Source organism: Ursus maritimus, unplaced genomic scaffold (assembly GCF_017311325.1).
Source record: "Ursus maritimus isolate PB19 unplaced genomic scaffold, ASM1731132v1 scaffold_28, whole genome shotgun sequence".
NCBI lineage: Eukaryota > Metazoa > Chordata > Mammalia > Carnivora > Ursidae > Ursus > Ursus maritimus.
Genome location: NW_024425341.1, coordinates 14980575 through 14989265, shown reverse-complemented (window position 1 = coordinate 14989265; position 8691 = coordinate 14980575). Strand labels below are relative to the sequence as shown.

The following is an 8691-nucleotide window of genomic DNA, read 5'->3' as shown; positions in this document are numbered from 1 at the left end:
TTAGCCAAGAGGCATCAATTCATGCCAACCCAAATACAGAAGTAAAACAGGTGGGAACTTTTAAAATATCCTCTCTGAGGCATGCAGCCCCTGAGGTCTTAGGACACATTACCAAAGCATGGAGCTTTTTAGGGGCTGGATCTTGTGAATCAAAGCCAGACAGGTAAAGACATCAAAGCCAAGCTTTGCAAGGAACCAACTATCTGTCTTCCTTCCTTCCCTCCACCACCAGAGGTTCATTTACTTTTCATTGTTTGATCTCAAAGAATTAAAATTTGACAAGGCTACCAGAAAGCCCTGGAAGGTGCTAGACGGTAACATTTTCCACATGAATATTTTGAGACCCACGTTTTGCAACTTGGAATTCACAGCCCAGTGCAAGAAGTTGTTGCTAAGTGGAAATTGGAATTTAGATATTTTTTCAGACCGATGCTAGAACTTTGGTGATTCTAATGAGCTCGTTTTATGAGCCCGTGACATGGGTGGTATGATTCAAAAGGTTTCAGTTCAGTACCCTAAAAGTTCAAACCGACCACCTATCCTTTACTCCTTTGGGAGTTGGAGGCTTCTTAACCATGTAACCCTTTTGCTGCCACAACCTGGAATTGAACCTACTTCTCTGAATTTCTTATCTAGGGGTTTTCACTTCATTTGGATGCTGCCCCTTAGCTAACAGCCCTTGAAAACAAGAATAGGGCTTACTAGAGAAGCATGGCTTCAAAGGTGCCAGGAAGAGATCCCAGGAGGACAGGGAACTGACGGAGTTGGAACTGAGGTATCCCTCCTGGGTTTGATTGAGCGCATAACACCTTTCTTCCTTACAGTATGCAGTGACATGATTTTAAAATGGAAGGTGAATTTAATATGAAGAATTGTGACCTTCCGCCCCAACCTGGAAATCACAAAACCAAGGCTAAGAGAAAATGTTGTCAAGTCAGCGCTGCTGCGGCCAGAGAAAGCAAATTAGCAGGAGGCCGGTAACTAGAAATGAGAAACAAAGTTAGAGACTGGAATATGGCAGAGTAAGTGAGGTGGACGAACCATCTCCAATTCCCTGGAACTGAACCGTTTCCTGAGAATTGGACTTTTAGTGCTGAAATGGGGAGAGTCCCAGGCAAGTCAGAATGGTTGGTCAACCTAGGTAGGTGGCAATTTGAATAAACACTGAGTTCTGTTCTTTACACGACTTGGACTCTCCATGCAAAGGATTACCTGGTTGAGGAGAATGTTTCCTCAGTGAAAACACCGTGCTGTGCCATTGTCCAGAAGAGTACATTTGAAGCACACTTTCTGGAAGCTTGGTCAGAAACAAGGCAAAGATCTGACTGGCAACATGCATGTACCTTTATTTTCCAGCTTCAGGTCTTGAGTATGGTAAAGTCTGGAAGAAAGGACAGAGATTCATGAAAAGCAGGCAGGAGGTCATTCTGGAGGTGATTGAGTGCATCGACGTACAGGAGAGTATGTGGACCCAAGTCCCTTCAGGATACAGCACTCATTCCAGAAGAATCGGTCTACACATCTTACCCCAGGCCCACTCTGTGCTTTCCTCCTCTTCTATTCCAGAATGCCATTCTCTTACTTCTATGCTGAGGAAAAGAAATACTATTTATCCCGCAACCATCTTCTGAAATTCCACTTCTTCAGAAAAGGTATCTCTGACCATTCACTCCTTTAAGCTCCCACAGGGGGACTCTTTTTCAGTCATTCAGTGTTTGCCTTCTGGTTGTGTCAATCCATGACTCTCAATGTCTTGTCTCGCCAGCTGGGTTGTGAAGAATGGGCTGTCCAGATTATTCTTACCTTTTTAAAAATTGCCTCTGATTTCTTGCATAGTGTCTAGCCCAGAATTGGCTTCTTGATTGTCTAAAGCCACACTGTCCAACAGAAATATGTGAGCCACATTTGTAATTTAAAATTTTCTAGAGTCATATTGAAAAGAAGTCAAAAGAAACAGGTGAAAATCATTCTAATAATATATATTACTTGGCCCACTGTATCCCAAACATTATTTCAACGTGTAATCAACATGGAAAACTATTAATGAGACATTTTTACATGATTTTGATTGTACTACATCTTTGAAATTCAGTGTGTTATTTTACTCTTCAGCACATCTCAATTTGGTGTAGTCACAAACCAAGTGCTCAAAAGCCACATGTGGCTAGTGGCTACCATATTACACAGCACAGGTCTGAGTGATAATTTGAGAAAATTCACTAAAGCAGTTGACGGAGACTTACATGATAGGAGTTTAGTTTGATTTTACCATCAATAAGGTTTTTTTTTAGAAAACTGCAATCGCATGTCTTAACATGATGAGGATAGAAATTAAGGAAACGAATTCATAGACATTAAGAGAAGGGATTGTTTCCATGATAAAGAATAAATGGAGGAGGAGTAGCAGAACTTTGTGAACAATGGAACATAAAAGCTGAAAGAGAGAAGCAAGTAATCAAGAGCTAAAAGTATTAAGCCTGGAGGACCAGAATAGTGAGATGGAAGTCAGAGACAGAGAGAGAGAGAGACCAGTCTAAGAAAGAGAGGGATTTGTTTTCAACCATGTAATTTCAGGTGCTGGCAAGTTCATCTCACCAGAGACATAGTTTGGAGCAAGGATGAATGAGGACTGGCAAAGTAGCTTTTGGGATCAATGCCATTAAATTGGTTGAGCCTGAGGATCGTAAGATTGTGAAGGCAGATAGAGATAAGAATGATTCAAATATTTGATCTTAACAGTTCTATAAGTAGCAAGCAGGACAAAAAAGTGATAAGGATGGTAAGAGGAAAATGAAGAGATCACAGAAGTCAAGGTAGAGGAGAGACCATTTCAACACAGAAAGGGACAGCAAGCAGGAGAGAATTTGAGGCAGATGAGAACAGAGAAAATCCATCGGACAGGCTTTGGAAGCCATCTCTAAAGCAATTAGAATCTTTGTCAAGGCTGAAGGAAGAAAGAGGATTCATATTAGCTGAGCTCTCTTCCAAACCCCTGGTTTTCAATCCTTAGACCAACAGGCCGACTGAAGATGTTTGGATTGAGAAAGCTGACTTTTTCCAGCAGATACAGTCCCAGCAAGAATCCTGGCAGAAGGAAACAGAGACCAGCACAACACGGGTGGAGCTCTGGGTGATTCTTGATTAATGGCCAATGTAAAGAAACCCCAGAAACAAGCCAAGTGACAGGACGCAGGGAAATTCATAGGGAGAGCAACGCAGACCAGAGAAACCATTGCGAAACCATTATTTGGTCTTCATTAAAAGACAAGCAGAAAAATATGAATTTAAGATCTAATTTATCATTTTAAGGACTTATTATTTTTTTCCAACCATTTTTTTCAATATTTTATTGCTTATCTTTAGGGATGGGCAAATATGGAATGTGTCCAGTGGAAAGTTGCCTTTAATTTTTTACACGTTTTTGAAAGGGAAATGGGGAACAACAGTGGACTGAAAGCCCTAGAAACTCTAGTGGCCTGAACTCAGATCCAATCCTTTTTCCCTGTCAAGACAATTCAATGGTAACACAGTATCCAGTATCCAAAGTTAGGAAAAAAAAAGGGGGGGGTCGGGGGGGACTTAATTTTGTCTTCACAGAAATAGTTTTGGGATAATGGAGTCAAATTAGAGCTAATAAGAATCAACTCAGGTCTTGGTAGTTAAAGTAACTCGCTTATTTGTGGACATGAGGTTTACTTTGGGTTGTATTTGGCAAGTGTAGGAGTAAAGGGTGTGGAATTTATTCAGCTACAAAAGTCCCTCAAAATTCCCTGCAATTTCATAAAACTTAACAGTTCAGATGCACAAATGTTTCTGAAATCCTTGGAAGACAACCACCCAGATCACTCCAGCTGCTGAAAATGACTAAATTGGATTTTCTGTTTCATCCCTGAGGAGGAAGCTTGACAGATGAAAGTGAAAAGCATAGTACACCAGACAGGGTGAGGTAGACCGAGGTGGGTGAAAACATGACTCAACTGGGAAGAGGATGCAAATTCCATTCCAAGGAGCAGGAACAGAGCCGTGCAATGGAAATGCAGATGAACATGAAGTCAATATAGCTTAATCCAGCTCAAATATTTTGTTTTTATCTATTCTAGTTTCCTTAGCTCTCAGAGTCCATCTTCAAGACTCAGATCTATGCACGTTCCATTCTTTCTACATCTAAGCACATTTTAAAAGTTGAGAAACAACCAAAAATAAGACATGAGATTCACAGTTAATCAATAACTTCCAACAGGAAAAGGAATACATAAGTCAAAGACTCTAGTGCGTCAAGATAGCTATCAAACATTGTGCTTATTAGAAAGGACTTGCTCATTTTTGTTTAGAGATGAAATAGTTTTTATTATTCAAACACATGCACACAATGGGTTCTTGCTTCAGGAAGCACCAACATCAGATAGTCAGATTATCAGATAAACTCAAAGATTGGTATTCTGACTAAATTGGCAGTTTCTAAATGTCAGATAGATTAGTTTATCTCAAAATCACTGTGGTGCAACCTCATCACAGACTGTCCCTTGAGGGTATTTAGATACAAATATATGGGGAAATGATTTCTTAAATTTAAAATAGCAACTTTGCGTTTCTTAAAAAAAAAAAAGTGGAAATTTTTATATCAGGTCCCTCGCCCTTAGAAATTAGACAAAGTCTCTTAAGTCTTGAGTCTCCTTCACCCCTTGGTGCAATGCCTCTTAACCCTTATGGGACTGAGTAAATTTGGTGTCACGATCAACATGTATCATTTCCCTCTATATCATTAATGATTAGTTGCACAAGGAATCTGTTTTATACTGTGAAACTAAGTTTATGTTGATAAAAACTCTATTACTGAGGACATTTACTAGAACAGATAATAAATATCCTTGCAGTCACGGTGCTATTTAGACTTTTTAGACTTCTAGCTCTTCAGTGAGGTCCATTGATGGCTTCATGCAGGTAGCTGAACTCCGGAAATAGTCATTGAGGTTTTGTACATGTAACATTTTTTGGAGTGAAGTCCCAAATCTTTAATCGGATTCTGTTAAAGAAGTTAAGAATGATTTAGAACACCATATTAAAAGTATATGTGTAAAGCATTAATATGAATCTGGCGCTTTGCCAAAATTAATAGTATTAGTAGTAGATGAATAAAAAGATATTTAGCATAATATTAAACAAAATAAGGTAGATCTTTCTATCAAACAAATAGTATACACTCACTGTTAAATTCAGGCCAATGTTTTGCCTCCTTTCGGATTAAAATTAACAGTTTCACATTGTGACTTCAGCCTTATCAGAGACTCCTAAAGCAAACAATAGCGCAGTTAGAGAAACCTCGATTGTGTAACTTTTGCTCTGGCTTTTTTGGAAATAACAAATGTCATTTTCTTATTGCCCACCTTCAAACTGTCATGACAACCTATTCACATTACTGGAATTTTCAGAATAGCAACTGCACATTTTTATAAACTTTCATGGTTTTTATTGGTGAACTAGTACTATTTGACAAAGCTTCTATTGATCATCATTGGTATGTTATTATTCTCATTTACAAATTCTGCTCAGAATGAAAAGTAAACGGGGGACCAAAACCCCATTTGGAAGAACTCCACTTAAAGCTCTGGCAACGCCCGAGCTTGGGTGCTCCAAGTAAAGCAGGAATTCCGTTTTCCCTACTGCGCAACCACGCTTCCCAGGGCCGACGTCCCAGGAGCCGGCCGCGCGTCCCGCGCCCACCCGCAGGGCCGGGGGAGCGCAAGCCCGCGAATGCCCGCGCTCCAGGCCGCGGACCTACCCGGCGACGCAGCGGCCGGACGCCGCCTACCCGCCTACCCGGAGGATTGGCCAGAGCGCTCGGGGCCGTCCGGACGCGGGGCGGCCGGCGCGGGGGAGGGAGGAGGTGGCACCGCCCTGCCCCGCGCCCCGCCCCCCGCACGGCTACACAGAGGGGCGCCCACGTGCCCAGCCCGCCTTCTGCGGCGCAGCGGCCCGGGCGCTCCTCTCCGCGCGGACCAGCGAGGCGGCGGCAGCTCCTTCAGCCTCCCGGAGCCGCGGCCCCCGACACGCTCCAGCCCCTCGCCCACCACCGCCCCCTCGGCGCGGCCCTAGCACTGCCCCAGTAAGTTGCCAAGTGTCCGGCCACGCGGAGGGGCCGCCGGCGAGGGGCGGCCTGGGCCGGAGGGGAAGGGTCGAGAGGGGGCGCGGACGGCCGAGTCCGGCTGCGCGCAGCTGCCCGGAGGCAGCGCTGCCGCGACTCGTAGACGGACAGCCCGGGGCGGCGGGAGGGGGCTGCCGCCGCGGACCACTGTCCCGAGGGCTGCGCCTCGCCCTGGCCAACCCCGTGCAGCCGCGTGTGCCCCAAGGCGTCGGCGTCCGCCGTAGCTGCGCGGGTCGCAGCGGCTGGGAGACGGCGGGCACTTCTGCGGGAGCCTTTGAGGCACTCTTGTCCCGGGGGCTCTGAGCACCCAACTCCTGGAGGGCAAGCCTGCTCTCCCCCGCCCCCGTTCTGCACACTGAGGGGTCCCTGAAGTCGCCTTTCAGAGATTCTTGGTTTAAATATAGAACAGCGCTTGGAGCTCTGGAAGCCTTTCACGTCCTAGACCTGACCGGGACTGGTAGGGCAGGTAAAATGTCATGGTGTGTGCTTGAGGGGTATTTGAAAGTAAATGGGTGCAGTTTTAAACGCGTTTGAGTTGGGTTATACCCTTTTAAGTCTATTTCATGCAGTTTTCAGCTTCGAACTGGAAATGCCATTCTTGATGCTTAGGCAGTCACCAAGCCCATCGCCTCGGAATATCCATTCCTCCGGAGAACTTTCCGGCACGCATTTACGCGTATACCCAGGCCAGGGAGTAACGTCTTCAGAGATGGTCTTTTAAAGATCCTTAAAAATACGCTCGAGTCCTACACGTCTTTATAAGTGGAAACAGTGCCTGGATTTCAGGAGTAAAAAGGTTCAACCTATTCAGACTTTCATGCATTTATGCAGAACTGCCTCCAAGAGCGTTTCGTTGACTCTTAGGACTGGTAATGAGGTTTATCTAGTCGCATGTGCAGAAACATTCATCCTTTTAATGAGGGAATATCGTCAGATTTTATTCAGATAGAGCTCACTGAATGTTGGCGGAGGCTGGCATGTCAAATTAGTGTGTATGTGGCCTCTGACCTGATAATTGTGCGCCCTTGCCCCAGCCAGCCCTTAAAACTTCAGTTACCTCTTTTCCCCATAAGCATTTATAATTACCTCCCCAGGAAATTGCAAGCAATTGTGTTTGTGCTCTTTTTCTATGGGATGTACAGGAAAAGAATAGTTTAAATGTGTACTTTCTGAGAGCTGCCTTTTCTCTTTGTAAATTAAATCCTTTTTTCTTTTAGTTGCGCTGAAGCTTGATATGAAATGTCTTTTGGTGCAGAGCATAGCATTTTTAATTTTTTTCCTTCACTAAAACGTTCCTAGTTGGCTACTCTGGGTTAACACTGGGAGGCCACATTGTTTATTAGGATTTTTTTTTTCCAGTTTTCTCCCTTACCCTCACTTGGTTTCTACATTGTGCCAGACCGGGGATTGTCATTTACCCATTTACCTTAAGGCATTTTAATCTTTAAGGGTGTGCCATGGCCTTGGAGACCAGAGTAAAACTCTGCCTGGTATCTCCTGGGATTCAGTTTGTAGAATCTTTGGCCTCTTTAGCATGTCGTGGGCAAAGCCCTTTTGATTCCAAAGTCTCTAATCATTATCACTGGACTTAGAGTCTGCTAAAGAGAATTAGAGGCTGGGAGTGGAGACAAGGTCACTGTTGGAGTTTGAAAAGTCTGAGACTACTCTGGAGTTTTTCATCTTATATTCTCATATATTTTTGTTTTTTTGAACCCATGTGCCCAAAGAATTTTCAAGGTCTTGCTTTCTGCTACACACCTGCTCACCTTTGCAGAGTGGGAGTGCCTGGTCTCCATTCTGCCTGGCCTACCTTTTATTGTGTTCTCGTGCCTCCTTGCTCAAGTTCTCATCGCTTCTCTTGCTCTTCTGGCCAGACCTGAGCCCTCATCTGTGGCCATTTCTGCTCTTTTTAGCCACTTTTTCAAAGGGGCTTTCTCCCATAGTTTTCCTTTGGTGACTTCTCTGTTTGGCCTAGTTTCTGTCTTCCCTTCTGTGGTGTTTTGTTTTTTGGTTTTTGGTTTTTTTTTGTTTTTTTTTTTTTTTTTGCTTGCTTCTCCATATATCCCTAGCTGTTTTTTTTTTTTTTTTTTTTTTTTTTTTGCTTGCTTCTCCATATATCCCTAGCTATATACCTATGTAAGTATTTTTTTAAGGGTTCAGGGCCATCTGCTGGTTTTATTTTGATGTCCTTCGGTGACCAACGTTCAGGACAGAATATTGAAAACAAGCTATGTTGCTATTTGTTTTATTATTTCCACAAACATGATATGAACACGTTGATTTTTAAGGACTGGCTTCTTGTAGACCACTTACTGGATGTCAGACAGGACAAAAGCGACATTTTCAATTGGATATATTTCTAAATATTCACATATTTAGTACTGTGTACCTCATATGAATGTTTTATCATCCAGCTGAATATTGAAAAACTCAGTTAACTATAGAATTTCCCTTATGTGATAAAACTCATCTAAATGGTTTGGAAAATCTGTGTGGTTAACTCATTTCTATACCTTTAATCTGAGTATAAAAAAACCACACCGATAAAG

General features: G+C 43.2%; 1 long non-coding RNA gene across 1 annotated transcript; it reads right to left on the bottom strand.

The window, feature by feature from the left end:
- Positions 1-4995: 4995 nt before the first annotated feature.
- LOC121105623 lies at positions 4996-5857 on the bottom strand. The gene is made up of 3 exons (XR_005838227.1): positions 5780-5857; positions 5206-5288; positions 4996-5023 (listed from the first exon to the last, which is right to left on the bottom strand). It is a non-coding gene; the product is annotated as an uncharacterized LOC121105623 (long non-coding RNA).
- Positions 5858-8691: the final 2834 nt, after the last annotated feature.